The sequence below is a fragment of the Symsagittifera roscoffensis genome, chromosome 4 (genome assembly GCF_963678635.1).
Source record: "Symsagittifera roscoffensis chromosome 4, txSymRosc1.1, whole genome shotgun sequence".
NCBI lineage: Eukaryota > Metazoa > Xenacoelomorpha > Acoela > Convolutidae > Symsagittifera > Symsagittifera roscoffensis.
The window spans coordinates 69,708,968-69,725,045 of record NC_087065.1 but is presented as its reverse complement, the minus strand read 5'-3'; the positions used below and the strand labels follow the sequence as shown (position 1 = coordinate 69,725,045).

General features: G+C 37.2%; 1 long non-coding RNA gene across 1 annotated transcript; it reads right to left on the bottom strand.

Moving 5' to 3' along the window:
- Positions 1-903: 903 nt before the first annotated feature.
- Positions 904-15,439, bottom strand: LOC134843528 (uncharacterized). Its single transcript, XR_010162597.1, has 3 exons — positions 14,948-15,439; positions 14,601-14,697; positions 904-1,042 (listed from the first exon to the last, which is right to left on the bottom strand). It is a non-coding gene; the product is annotated as an uncharacterized LOC134843528 (long non-coding RNA).
- Positions 15,440-16,078: the final 639 nt, after the last annotated feature.

Genomic DNA, 16,078 nt, shown 5'->3' with positions numbered 1-16,078 from the left:
ACTCTTTTAAATTCCAAAGCTTTCCGTTTTTCGTCTGTTCCCAACTCAACGCAATTCAAGAGCAAATTTTTCAAAATGTTGTTGCATCTCAGATTGGTGTTTAAAATCACGTGCACAATTTGAACGTCCCGCTGCATGTTTGTATTCAAATTTTCTCTACCATAGGTCCGGACTTCTCCACTTTTCCAGAAATTCAAAGCCCGGGCTGTCAATTCCCGGACACAAACCGCGACTTACAATATTTGTAACTTTAACGACAACAATAACTTTGTAACTTTAGCCGCAAAGTGACATCCGACACCCGTAACTTTTGATTCTTTGAAAACAAACAATGTCGTGTTTTAAGTGTTTTTGGATAGAGAAACTTCAGTAGTGGAAAAAGATTGGTTAATATTCTTGAAGAAATAAAAAAAAACTAAATTTCAGAAGTAATGAAAAAAAATTAATATTTCAAGTTAATAACAAAAACATTAAAATATTCGCTGTCGAAATTAAACAATTGATCTGATCAAACATATGCAATAATGCAAAAGTTTCTGTCATTTATCGCCTTCAATCATGTGCAAACTGCACTATAGTGTCAGATATCCATGTGATGAAATCGGGCACTCTTGTGAATACACTTCCTCCTGTACAAAGTTCTTTTGGACGTTTGGGGTCTTGAATAAAAAAACTGGCTACACCATACAAACATAATGGAGTTTTTTGTGTCTGCGAACAATTCACAATATACAGGGGACCTCCATCGTCAAAAAGACAAGTATTTGACCCACCGGTCAATGGTTCGGTGCAAATGGTTTCCTTTTCGCAGATTTTCATTCGATCATTGAACAAATATTCCAATGCTGTTTCGAAGAAAAACGTCTGCTGCAAAATTGAAGCTGGTCGAGCGGCTTTTGTCGAAATTGAACCGAGTCCAACGGTTGCTAAAAGCGTTCCATCTTCAGGTTTTTTAGTGCACAGTGAAAGTAAAGATCTTTCGGTATTTTTCTCTAGTTTAAGTAGAGCCAAGTTATTCCTCGGTTTTTCTTCGTAGTGATATCTAAAACGGAAGAAATAACTAATTTTGTTGTGTCAGTTTCAAAAAAGTTTACCAAAAAGCAAAAAAAATCAGACCGCCTGGCTAAAAGCAAAGTAATTCGTGATCGAGTATTTATGCGTGTTAGATACTTTGGCCAAACTATTTTGAATCACAAAATAGAACAAAACTGCTCATATCAGGGTAAAGCCCTAAATGTTTTGAGCCCTAAATGCCTTTTAAGTTCTATGGAGCAGTAAAAGCATGACAAAAATAAATGCAATGAAAAGAAAATGAATTTTTTTAATTTGCCATTTAAAGACAAACGCGCCACATATAAACAGTGATAAATTTCGCTCCTACTAACAAAAGATTTATGGCAATTAGGCAGATTTCAAACAATATGGAACTATTTTTAATTCGGATTAAATCTCCACTTACGCTTTCATAGTGCGAAATCTATCGCGCGTTAAGTATAAAAAACTTCATTTATTTCGGATAAAATTTTTTTTTGTTTAAACTGAGTTTTCTAAAAAGAACATCATGATAAGACATTACGTGAAACAAAAATTCTTTTCAAAACTTAATATCTACGTTAAGCGTTGAAATTCAAAATCTCCTAAAATTTTCAGTTCAAAAAATACAAAAGCTAACTATACAAACATTACATTACATGTCGACAACAGCAAAAAAATAAATAAAATTAATTCTGTTGGAATCAGAAATCAAGATCAAAGCAAGTTTCTGCTAAAACTCGAAACAAAATTTTTAACCTAAAAATAAGGCAACTAAGGTATAAAGTTGAAAAAATCATAATTGTTAGCAAACCTATTCTCCTCTGCGCTTTCAATGTTTTTAAAAAAATCATATTTAAATCAATGATTGTTAAGTTTAGGTCCTAAACGAAAAACAATGAAAAGCCACAAAAATGACAAAAAAAGTAGTCGAGGATTACCCAAGAAGACTGGTGGAAAGAACTTTTGCTGAAATCTAATACAAATGGGATTACCGGGGTCTTTCATTTTTTCCTTTCTTTCATTTCAACTTCTTCTATTGTGGTTCAAGTGAAGATTTTTCCTCTTATCTCAAAATAACGCAAAAAATTAAAGGAATTTGGTTCATAAGTCAGTGAAAACAATTATTCATAGCTTACAATGAGTTTTTTAAGTCTGTTAGCAGCAAATCTCTGATAGCGCTGGAAATTGACTTAGATGAAATGCATTTTTTTGGGAACTCGAATTCAAAAAGTTTTTTTTGCATATTAAACATTGCAGCCCTTTTAGCGTTCTAGCGACAAAAACTGTGTTTTAATAAACAAACAGCAGTTCTGGAAAATTGGCCAAAAAATTTAACTTAAAATTGAAACGCTTTTCCTACAAAATATACGCGACCTTGGAGAAAATTATCATGAATTGTTTGTTCTGCTTTAGCAACAAAACTTGAAGCTTTTTTCGTTGTTCCAGCAGAAACTTGATTTAGAGACATATCTAATTTTAACATTTCTTGCCAAAATGATTTGAAGCTTAAATGCTATATGCCAGAAAACCAAAAGTAGGGGTGCAGGAAAAACAGTTCTTCTCACAGAAGAAAATGTTTCAAAAGTGTTGAAAACTACGACCTCAAAAAAATCCAAATTTCTACAGTTTCGACGATCTTCAACAAAGAAAAATGATTCTAGTTTCAAGTTACAAGTCGTTCAGTGCAAAAAATGACAATTTCCTTCATTTTTTTTTCAAGTCATATGTTTGAATTAAAAAATGTCACTAAAGCAAAACAAATCATAGAGTGTACGACTTTAACATAGTTATGTCAGTTGTGACATCAAAAAGCAGACAATTTATTGAAAAACTTAAGCTGCTTGCATTTACTCTGACATTTAGACAAACTGATAGCCCACGTGTTATGAAGAACACTCAGACAACTTTGTTTTTTGGTCTTTTGCAATTTTTCACGACCTAAAAAATTGAACACGCAATCATTGATCATTATGATGTTGAAAATGAATTCAAAATTGGTCTTATAGAAAATCGTCATAAGAAAATATCTTAAGGTAGAAGTTATGAACAACTGCGAAAACATGAATTCAAAACTGAGTTCAATTGGTTTTTACATAACAAAATAGGAAAAACGAATTTCAACGATTGTAAAACTAGTACCAAGGAAAAAAATGATATTCTGCAGCAACAAGTACAAAACATTCTGGATGCAATGTCAGTGTTGTCAAAAAGAAATCAATAAATTTTAAAAAAGCTTGACATCGAATAATATCAAAATTACGATTACTGAAAAATGCAAACTAGTGAAATTATATCAAAATCAAAAGACTTCACAGGCAAAGCAAAAATTGGAACAGGACACGGTCAAAAGCAAAAAATGGTATCGGCCAACAAAAAAAGGGTATCATAACGGCCAATTTCAAAAAAAAAATTATGTTTATGTGACAGAAATTAAAAGCGACAAAAAGCAATTTAAAAACTGAACTAAATCATATAAATGCAAAATAACTGAACAACTGTTTTGTCACAATCGGTTAAGTGTTGACATTTGGAGTTCAGACAACGAGTGTTTTTCAAAACATTTGCAAAAAATTATTCCTTCTTCCTGTCACAAATTGATTCACAGGAAGTTTATGACACAATAAAGCAGTTGCCCAACAATAAAGCTAAAGGTTTCATGTTTCCGTCAAATTAGCTGATCAAAAAAATAATTCTTATTTTCAGCTCATTTTACCGGTATTTTTAACCAGACAGTTTGCGAAGCAGTTTATCTCAGCTGTCTTAAAATGGCAAAAGTAGTATCTGATTTCAAAAAAGGAGACATGTCACTTCCATGCAATTATAGACCAATTTCTTTAGTTTCTGTCAAAAAAAATTTTTTGAGAAACTGTTACCAAAATTAATAATCAATTTTTCAATAATAAACAGTTTGGATTGCAACAAACGCTCTACAATTGCTGCTATTGTGGAAAAAATCGAGGGTCTTATTGGAAGCAAAATTACTAATAATTTGGCGCACTGTACACTCTCAGGTTCATATGAAGTTTTTGATAATAATGAGCAAAACACTCATTCACAAGTATCACTTTTACAGACTGAGATGTGTTACTCCTAATTCACTGAAATCGAATCTCAGCAATAGGAATCGATATAATTGTCATTTAAATAAAAGTTCATTAACAGAGAAACTTCATTGTGGGGTATCTCAAGGATCTGTTGTAGATCCCCTGCTTTTTTCATTTATATCAATGATCTTCCCAACAAACCACAGCAGATTGAATGTGTTCCTTATGCCAATGACACTAGTTTTTCATGGATCACTCATTGAAACTACAGAACTTAAAATAGATTTGGATACATTATCAGAATGAATGGAAAGCAAAAAACGTACAACACACAAAGTTAAAGCACTAATAATGATCAAAAATGGACTTTAAAATTAGAAAAATTTACGTGAAACCAAGACGAGATCGAACTTTTAAAAGCTGTTAAAAACCTGGGAGTAACTTTGGGTCAAAAATGTACTTTCAACAAACCCATTGAAACAGTAGGAAAATAATGCAATCACTTCACTTCCACTTTTATTAAGCAAGACAGCTTCTCAGCTCATCTGTTCTTATTAGAATATACAAACAGTTTATACAATTGGTATATCAATATGGTGTTTTAGTATACGAAGTTGCAAATAAAACCGCCTTAAGAAATCTGCAACTACAACAAATTTTTTAAATTCGAAATGCGATTCCTCTCAAGAAAACACAAGAATTAAGGACAATAAGAAAACACACCTGATTTGCGCAATACCTGAATTACACTACACGTATACGAACTACTGAAATTACTCTGTACAGAAATACGACGAGGACATGAAAATGACAGTATGATCAACACCAATAACATGACAAAGTGACCAACACCGACGAGAACATGACAATTTCAAACCAAGATATAGCGAATCCCTCGATACCACATAAAAAATCACTAAAAACAAAAAACAACAGACATGAAATAACGAGAACTTAATATCTTTGCGAAAAAACAGTTTCAGCGAAAAAACAGAAAACGGCCACCTGTTTGTATCCAATCTTTGTTAATGCTTGACCCTGAACAGCCGAATTTTAACGTGCGCTTTTCCGATCTAATCAATGTTTTTAAACGTAAATAAAGGTAACGACCAAAACTACTTTCATTTGAAACAATAATTGAGATCCCACAGAATATTTGAGGCTCAAACAATTAAGCGACGCCATAGTTTTTTGCTATCTTTTCAGAGGAGTTGGAGCAATTAATTATCTTATATTTGCATTTGGTTAAGCAAATCTTTGCTGCAAAACATTTGCTGGGTTTAAAAATCTTGGTTAAAAAATCTTTGCTGCAAAACAAATTGCAAGGGGCAGAAGCAGTTTACCACCAACGCTGAACTATCATGGGTAAAGATAAATTATAATGAGTTTTCGTTGACTGAAATGACTGATACTCATTAATTTTCATAAAAATATATAGACCACGTTATGGAACTTTAATCCATTTCAATCAATAATAGTTTTTTTTTAAAAATATTATCGATTTTTTTGTTCGTGAACTCCATGAAAATTGATCATTTGTTGCAGCTTTGTTCTCATCCCCATCCATGCTCCAGCGCCAGTTCCCCCAACCCCCCAACCCCTCACCTTACCCCATGTTTCTCACGCCCCCTGCCCCCACTGCTACCAGAACCCCATACCAAAACCCCCACCCCGTCCCATCCTACGTTTACCCACACCATACATAAAACTACGTACAAGAATAGCCAAAACGTGACCTTTTCTAAAAACGCGATTGAATTTATGAATGTGAAATGGAGTGGGACGACAAAAACAGTAACTGAAGCTGAAATAGAATTATGAAAAAACAATAAAAAACTTGCAAAAAACTATTGAAAAATAAAATTATAATCAATCAAAATCGATTAAAATGAACTATAATTCTTTCAAAAAATCTGAGAAAAAAAATGAAAATAATTAATTAAGAACAATTCAGAATGCATTTTTGGTTTTTCAGAATGCATCAATTTAGAGTTTTAGAGAGACTATGAAAGGATAATACAATCACTTATTATCCATGAAACTCCAGTGCGGGCAGGGAAGGATCTAGAGGTTTCTCGAGGTGGCGTATTTTTCAAAAAAATACAAAACTTTATCAAATTGATTTACCAAGCTCTCATAAATCACTATGAAGATCCTAATTTGACAAAATTTTCTGCACCGGAGGCGAAAATTTTGAAAAAGGACAAAAAAGGCATGCTTCCTCAAATTTATTATATTGTCACATGGTGCTAAATCAGTTCGTGAGAGTTTAAGTTCTAGCCATCAACCAACTGTCAATCGTGGTGCTAATTAGTCTGCTGATAGGTGCTGACCTGCGATATTGTCTGTCACACTTGGTTGACCTCTATTGTCACTCTTGAATTTAACTTTGTAAGATTAAGTTACACAGAAGTTGTCGGAATTTACTTATTCTTAATTCACCTTTTTCAACATGGCGCAGCCAGCAGTTTCAAGTGGGCGGAAAAATCCACTTGGTATCACCGGATTCTGGCCACTGAAATACATTGAACCGCCAGTGCTATGGGAGTTTTGGAACAATAGATTTCAATGGGGAATAAATGCAAAGTACTCGATTAACCCAAAAAACTACTATTTCGCGGCCACTCTCACTGAAACCCAAATTACCGCTTTGGCAGGGGAAGTGGATGGAAAAAACCGATTTCAATTTCTCGCTAGGAAACAGCAGATCAAGGAGAGTCTCGAGCAGTTTCACTCTGTTTTAAGTGGGCTTGCGGCCCGATGTAACTTTGGAGCATTAGAAGATCGGATCCTCAGGGACGTGTTCATTGTTAACAGGAACATCCGTGAAGCGCAGAATGAACTGTGCAGATCCACCAAAACACCGGAGGAGTTGTATAGGGTTGCTCTTTTGTACGAGCGGGGCGACAAGTACGCAAAATCAAATGTAGCAATATCCGCCGGGTGAATTACTGGAACCCAGGTATCATGAGGGTGAGCGATCCAAATAAAATCCGAACCGGATAATACGAGGAGGATTCAGAAATGGTCGTTCACGGGGCAGGAGCATATACCATAGACGCGGATCGATTTGGGGGAACTATGATGCAAAGCAATCGATGCTACAACTGCGATCAACTAAATTTTACACGTAAACATATGGACAAGTGTCCAGCCAAGGGAGTAACTTGTAAATTTTGTCGCTAGATAGGACACTTTATTTTGAACGTACCTGCAGGGGGAAGAGTGGAAATCAGCGAAGCCGAGGGGCAGTGGGGATCATTCGGGAGAATGATGACAACACCAATCCAGGGGATCTGGAAGACGACGTGACATCCCAACAGGCAAGTTCCATCGGATGGGTAAAACCGAGTAAGCCAGTAGTACGCTCGTGGGATTCATTCAGCTCGGATGGGGACTACATGGCAATGGCCGTGAGACATAAGAAATTCACTGAGCTTAAGATTGCTGGGGCACAACTGACGGTTCGGATAAATTGAAGAGATAGTCGGGTGTGGATCAATAGTGGGCCCCAATCTCTATCGTCACCATCGGGGAACTGCGACGAACCCTTGGAGCATCGGGGTTAAAACTCGACGCACTTTCGACTGAGGACACTGCATTTTGAGACTACGGGAATAATGTTTTAAGGCTGATTAAAACCATGACTGTTATTTTGGAGTCAAACGGGTGGAGAGTAGATGCGAAGATAAAATTAATCGGAGGGAACCGACCATCCATCATCGGAAGGGACTTGATGCAGGTGGGACTGCAGTTGGTTCAGCAAACGCCAGAGGACCAGATAATGTCTCTTAACGAGGAGCCGAAAGGGGAATCGGGACAAGATGGGGAGCTGGATTCGTGGCAAAACTACTTCAGCAAGCAGTTTCAAAATAGTTTCAAAGGGGTGAGGAAAATAAGAAGTTATAAGGTGCAGTCGAAATATTTCGAGAGGTTAACACCAGTACAACAGAAGCGTCGACGAGACCCAATAACATAGCAGAAAAAGTGGATAAGAAAATTGAGAAACTATTGAAACAAGGTCTTATCGAAAAGCTAGAAGAATTTTCGGATAAATTTTTTGTGTCGCCAATCGTAATAACAGTGAAAAAAGACGGGTCAGGAAAATTAGCTCTCGAGTCGAGGGAACTAAATAAAGTGCATAAAAGTAAATACTAAATGCCAAATAGCGAGGATTTAATGAACACCGTAGGGCAAACAATCAGCGAGAAGAAACTAGGGGATATACATCTTTTCAACGAAGCACCTAACGTACGCATATGGTCAATTACCTTTAAGCATGGAAACGAGCATACAATGCAATTTTTCTCTTATCGGAGGTCGGTCAACCGGTACGTACAGGATTCTATGGCCTAACCACGATGCCGGCCGAGTTTTAGCGCGCAATGGATTGCATCCTGTCCAAAAATCCGCAAGCGCATGCTTTCATAGACGACATTCTGGTAGTAACCGAGGTAACCGAAATTGACGACATAGCAACTGTGGAAAAAATTCTGAAAAAACTTGATAAAGAGAACATGTCTCAAAAACGAAGTGTAGATTTGTACAAGTCGAATGTGAATTGTTAGGCCATAAAAAACCCCCAGCGGAATAACACCCTTCGCGCGAAAATAGAACATATAGAATTGCTGAAACTGCCGCGTACCCTATCACAATTAAAATTGTTCATGGGGTCAATACACAATCTCCACAAATATTTGCCGGCGCTGGCCGAATCTTCCGCACCGGTACGGCCTTTACTATGTAAAAACAACGATTCCATATAGACGGAGGAATGTTAGCGTGTCTTTGAAAAATAAAAAAAAAAACAAATTTCAAACAGTGTTGAACTTCGTCGTTTCGATATTCATGAATCGAATTCGAAAAATCACATCGAATTCGAAAAATTATCGAAATCGAAAAATCACATCAAAATGGACTTGAGTATGAAAAAATTGGAAACACTTTTGAGGAATGTCAGCGCGTCTTTGAAAATTAAAAAAAAAAAAATTTCAAACATTGTTGAACTTCGTCGTTTCGATATTCATGAAGATATACGAATTGTGTGCAACGCAAGCCATAACGGTTTAGGCGCTGTTCTCGAACAACTAGGACCGGAAGGGTGGAGACCGATTTCATTTGCCTCAAGGTACCTAAATGACGCGGAGAAAAAGTACTCGACGAATGAATCAGAAATGTTGGCAGTAGTATGGAGGTTCAATATTTCCGAAATTACATATTGGGCTGGAAACTTTTTTTAGTAACAGACCACAAAGCGCTAGTTTCTCTTTTAAACGGCAATAACATGAAAAATAAGACGTTGTTTAGCCGTTCAACGCAGTGGTTGGATCAACTCATTCTTTTTGATTTTCAAGTGGAACATAAACCAGGGGCCAGACGCAAAAATTTGGTTGGCGGATTCACTATCACGACATCCAAGTAATGAAGCAACACCAATCAGTACGTACAATAACATGATTACAGTAGCAAAGATTAATTCAATACGTAACGCTCTCGGTGTTGTTCATGATAGCGCATCCAGGGACCGTCAATTACGTAATAATGCATCCAAGAGACAGCATGTTGTTATAAATGAACAGCGATCTATGAATAGATTTGAAAATTAATCGTGCAATACGCCAGTAGAGGGCGTCAAGTCATGCGAACGGAAATTGACCAATCGGAAGTGAAAAATTGGCTTAAACCAACGGTTGCGAAATTATCGAATTCGCAAAATCACATCAAAATGGACTTGAGTATGAAAAAATTGGTAACATTTTTGAAAAAACACCTTAGTTTGGATAGTAGTGGTGTCGAGATAGAAGAATTACATCGAGTTTAATTTTAGAAGCGATTACCAAGGAGACTAGATCAATTAGAACAAATACAACCGTATCTTTACCTTCAGCTTTTAAAGGCGAAACAATTTCACCGGTAGACCCAAATAATGTGTGTATGTCAATTGTACCTCGCGGTATTAAAATTGTGAGCAAAATCACTTCTTTTCCTGAATTATTTATGTTACAATTTTTCGAGTTTAATTACGTAAGATCCTCAACTTAGTGCAATCAGAGACTTAATCAAAATGAAAGACCCAAAAACCCACGAAAAAAGTTTTGGCTATGAACTGCTATTATTCCCAATTTGTAAATGATTTTTATGTGAAGGAAAATGTCGTTTGGATGAATAAAAAACTCGTTATACCAATGAATCTTCAAACCGCAATTAAGAATCAAATTCACGCATTCCACCGCGGTAAAACGAACATGTTTCATGCCGACAGAGACGTCTGGTATCCTTATTTTTACCAGTCGGTTGTCTCAATAGCCGAAAATTGTCCGGAGTGTACAGCCACCGGTAAGAACTTAAAACACCTTTTCAGTAAAAATAAATACTAAATGCCAAATATCGAGGATTTAATGAACACCGTGGGGCAAACAATCAGCGAGAAGCAACCAGGGGATATATATTTTTTCAACGATGCACCTAACATACTCATATGGTCAATTACCTTTAAGAATTGAAACGAGCGTACAATGCAATTTTTCTCTTATCGGAGGTCAGTCAACCGGTACCTACAGGATTCTATGGCCTAACCACGATGCCGGCCGAGTTTTAGCGCGCAATGGATTGCATCCTGTTCGAATTTCCGCAAGCGCATGCTTTCATAGACGACATTCTGGTAGTAACCGAGGTAACCGAAATTGACGACAAAACAACTGTGGAGAAAATTTTAAAAAAACTGGATAAGAGAACATGTCTCAAAAACGAAGTGTAGATTTTTACAAGGCGAATGTGAATAGTTAGGCCACAAAATAACCCCCAGCGGAATAACGACCTTCGCGCGAAAAAAAGAAATTATAGAAACGCTGAAACCGCCGCGTACCCTATCACAATTAAAATTGTTCATGGGGTCAAAACACAATCTCCACAAATATTTGCCGGCGCTGGCAGAATCTTCCGCACCTTTACGGCCTTTACTAAGTAAAAACAACGATTCCATATGGACGGAGGAATGTCAGCGCGTCTTTGAAAATTAAAAAAAAAAATTCAAACATTGTTTAACTTCGTCGTTTCGATTTTCATGAAGATATACGAATTGTGTGCGACGCGAGCCATAACGGTTTAGGCGCTGTTCTCGAACAATTAGGACCGGAAGGGTGGAGACCGATTTCTTTTGCCTCAAGGTACCTAAATGACGCGGAGAAAAAGTACTCGACGAATGAATTAGAAATGTTGGCAGTAGTATGAAGGTTCAATATTTCGGAAATTACATATTGGGCTGGAAATTTTTTTTAGTAACAGACCACAAAGCGCTAGTTTCTCTTTTAAACGGCAATAACATGAAAAACAAGACGCTGTTTAGCCGTTCAACGCAGTGGTTGGATCAACTCAATCTTTTTGATTTTCAAGTGGAACATAAACCAGGGGCCAGAGGCGAAAATTGGGTTGGCGGATTCACTATCACGACATCCAAGTAATGAAGCAACACCAATCAGTACGTACAATAACATGATTACAGTAGCAAATATTAATTCAATACGTAACGCTCTCGGTGTTGTTCATGATAGCGCATCCAGGGAACGTCAATTACGTAATAATGCATCCAAGAGACAGCATGTTATTATAAATAAACAGCGATCTATGAATAGATTTGAAAATTAATCGTGCAATACGCCAGTAGAGGGCGTCAAGTCATGCGAACGGAAATTGATCAATCGGAAGTGAAAAATTGGCTTAAACCAACGGTTGCGAAATTATCGAATTCGAAAAATCACATCAAAATGGACTTGAGTATGAAGAAATTGGAAACACTTTTGAAAAAACACCTTAGTTTGGATAGTAGTGGTGACGAGATAGAAGAATTACCATAGAGTTTAAATTTAGAAATGATTACCAAGGAGACTAAATCAATTAGAACAAATACAACCGTATCTTTACCTTCAGCTTTTAAAGGCGAAACAATTTCACCGGTAGACCCAAATAATGTGTGTATGTCAATTGTACCTCGCGGTATTAAAATTGTGAGCAAAATCACTTCTTTTCCTGAAATATTTATCTTACAATTTTTCGAGTCCAATTACGTTTCCGATCCTCAACTTAGTGCAATCAGAGACTTAATCAAAATGAAAGACCCAAAAACCCACGAAAAAAGTTTTGGCTATGAACTGCTATTATTCCCAATTTTTCCGGAGTGTAAAGCCGCCGGTAAGAACTTAAAACACCTTTTCAGTAAAAATCAGATTGGAAATATACCCGAAACAAAAGAACTTAACAAGTCGGTTCAGCTTGATTTTTGGGGCACCATTAACTATTTAAACGAGTCTCAGAATTACGTGTTAATGGCGGTTGATCGTTTCTTACGTTGGCCGTCAGCGATGGTCTGCGGAAATAATCGGTCAGATAAAATCATGAAGTTTCTAGAAAAAAAATATATTGCAAACCACGGCGTACCGAGGAAAATCCACATGCATCAGGAAACAAGTTTTATGTCAAACGGAGTAAAAGCTTTTTGTAATGGGGAGGGTATAGAAGACATAAAATCACCGGTAAATGACCACCGGGCAACCGGCTGTATAGAGCGCACCATCGATAGCTTTAAAAACTCGATATTGACTTTCGAACAAGAAAGACATCCAAAACCCTTGGAAAAAAAAGATCGAAAGAGCCCTTGATGCTCTCAGATTCTCAAAGAATGCAACGTCGAGAAGCGACTATGGTGCTAAGAAATCATACGAAAAAACTCTCCCTCCAAAATCTGAATTGGTCTCGAGTAATTAAAACGAAGAATGCTTGTTTAGATGAAGCTGACCCGAATGTGAGGGGCATGCCGCATCCTACCGAGACTAACTGGGGGGGTGAGGTCAGATCTTGGTTACGACCTCAAACACAGGAGCCATTCGCGCAAGCTAATTGATGAGCAGGCCGGAAATCAAGACGATGAACCGTCTATCATGAAATCTGCGGGACAGAGTGGACAACAGGGGCCCTCTGGCTCATTGTTCCAGCGAACCGGAAACCGAAGTTTAAAGAGGTATAAACTAATCCATTCAAAAAAAACGGAGAGTGCCGATACGTTATCGCAAAACAACGGGGTTGTGCTTAGGAAATCGGGTGTGGCAACGAAGCCAAAGGCTAAGAAAGTTAGAGATATGTTCGCACCGCCAACTCCGCAAGAAGTGAAGGAACGGACCATGAAGAAAGCTAACGCCGAAAAACAGCAGCGGAAAAGAACCGGACGACGATTTTGAAATAGTGGGCCACAATCGGATGAGAGCGACAACCTACCAATTATCTCATTAAAACGGGCGACAAGGGCAACAGGAGACACACAAGCAGGACCGTCACAAGAAATAACCACGCCAGCAAGACCAATTAGCGAGCAGAACCAACAAGGACAGGGTCAACATGGACAGGATCAACACAGGGCGACAAAAGAAGTAATCCGGTACTAGAGACTGAAAGTGAAAATGACACTATTCCGCAACGCGGCGGCGAGATTGAGTCCATTCCACGGGACCCTAAGTTACCGGCATCCGCGGATAAGAAACGCAAGACAACACGAAAAGCTAGACTGGTCTCATACAGCAACCAGGATGATAGCCAGGACGAAACAGCGTCGCGAAGAATTGCACAAAAAAGGACAGCGGTTACCAAAATGGGAGGGGTGATGATCGACTATATTGCGAGTAGAAATGATGGAGCGGAGGAAAAATAAAATGAAAGCTTTAAAACTGAAAAAAACTATTGTGAGCCCAGGGAGAGGGTTGATCATTATTGGTCCAAGACTCAAAATCCTTATCACCACTAAGTGATTTCCTTAGTTGTCTAAAACCGTCGTTACATAAACTAGTTCATTAAATTTAAAATTCATCAGTCAGTATTTTTGTCAATTTCTTGCATAATTTTACAATTAACATTTTGCAGTATTTTCAGTCATTTATTGAAGCGGAAGTGTCATATGGTGCTAGTTCAATTCGTGAGAGTTTAAGTTCTAGCCATCAATCAACTCTCAACCGTTGTGCTAATTAGTCTGTTAACAGGTGCTGACCTTCGGTATTGTCTGTCACCCTTGGTTGACCTCTATTGGCACTCTTAGGTTTCACTTCGTAAGATTAATTTACACTTAATGTCGGAATTTACATATTGCGTGATTGACCTTTTTCAACAATATATTGGCGGCAAAGGTGCCTTTAGAAAAAATGTAGGGTCCGTGGAAAAAATATCGTGGAAAACTCTAACTTGAGCACAATTTGAAAGTTTTGGATCCCTACAAACATCCTACAGGTTACACTACTTATTATAATAAAAAAACTCTGAGTTCTCAGGAAAATTCACAAACTTAAAATGCGCAAAAATTTTTTTGACGATTTTTTTTTGTCTTTTGAGGAAGTTGGAGAGGCTTGCTTACCAAATCTTTCAATGAAAAATCCTGCGAAAACAACTAAAGTTGGTCATACAATTTTGTTTTTGATCGAATTGAATGAGTGACGGAATTAATGTCAAAGTTGATTGAATTTGTTGCAGGAACTTGGTTCTCACCTAGGGTGCACGAAGATTCTTTTGACGTTGACTTGTTCTAAGCATCTTTGTTCAGATTCAGCACTGTAATCGCCAACTTCCACAAACACGTTATCCACTAAAATATGGGTAAACTTCAAAAATTTGTGGAGTGGCAGAAGAGTATTACAACGTTGATGTCGGAGATTAGTCTCATGCGCGAAGTAACGCCGCCATATACACTCTTCAAAACAGACTGATTTATCGTTTAATTCTTTCGAGATAATGAGTTGTGATGGATTGACAGAGTTTTCGCGCATAAAAGACGTAAAAGGAGTTTTGGCGCGTAATTTTGGCGACTTGTACAATTAATCAAATAGAATTCTTACCTGTAGTTTTGTTCACGCAGTTGGCCGAGGCTAGAACCCATTGGTTTGCAATTAAAGTCCCCCCACAGAAAAGTCCCTTGACAGAGTCCAGGATATGAAGCGTGACAAAAAACGGGTGAGGCGGCGAATTGATCCCGTTGATAATTGCGTTCAACACTTCTGAAGTCTGTTTTTTATCAACTTTTGAGTCATACCCAGGAAGGGATAATGATGATAAAAAATCAAAACAAAGCAGCTGCAGTTGAAATGCTAATGCTAAAATGAAGGAAACATTCATGTCTTTTAAATTTCAAAAAACGATGGAAACGCCAGGATAATAAACAGCAATCTAAAAAGCATTAAACCTTTAAGTTTGTTATAATAGTGTCATCAGCGGAGTTTAACGACGACAGTTCAAAACATTCAAGAGACCTTGAGTTTGTAAACAAAACGCCCTAAAAGTTATTACTTTGACTCAATAACGACAAATCGAATGATTTGGATTCAGGATGGGTGTTTGATTATATCAACAATTTTCAAAAAGTGATTTGTCAGAACGACAAGTGAAGTGACTTGCACTTTCGGCCGACTACGATCCTAAAAATATTTCGATATCTGATCAGAAAAAATCCGTCTTGAATAAATGAAATATGTGATTCAAACTACAAATAGTCAATCAAACGCATTAACTTTGCGCCAAAGGCGCAGAACTTTAGAAAACAAGTAGGCACCAGATTAGTTTGAAAAAAGAGCACAAATAAGACAACTAATGCTGCAAAATAATTTTAAAAAAGTACTGATAAAGGTTCAAATATCAAATGGGTTTGAAAAGTTCGTACTTTTTTCAGTTTGCGTTGCAGACGATACACCTTGTGATTTTGACACGCTTTCTCTACGGCGTTTTTCAAAAGTCATCTATAATACGAAAACTAGTTATTGTTCCGACTTTCGATACGAAAGTAACGGAATATTTGTGCTCGGGGTGGGTTTTTTTTTGCTTCAGACAAATTTCGACTTCTTAACTAGCCATTTTTGACGGAACTTTTTAAAAATCATTCGAAAGCTATTGTTGTCTTGAGCTCAAATTTGAAAAGCTATTTCACCTGTGATCATTTTTCGTAAAGTTATGGGGGTTTAAAGATTGCCATTTTG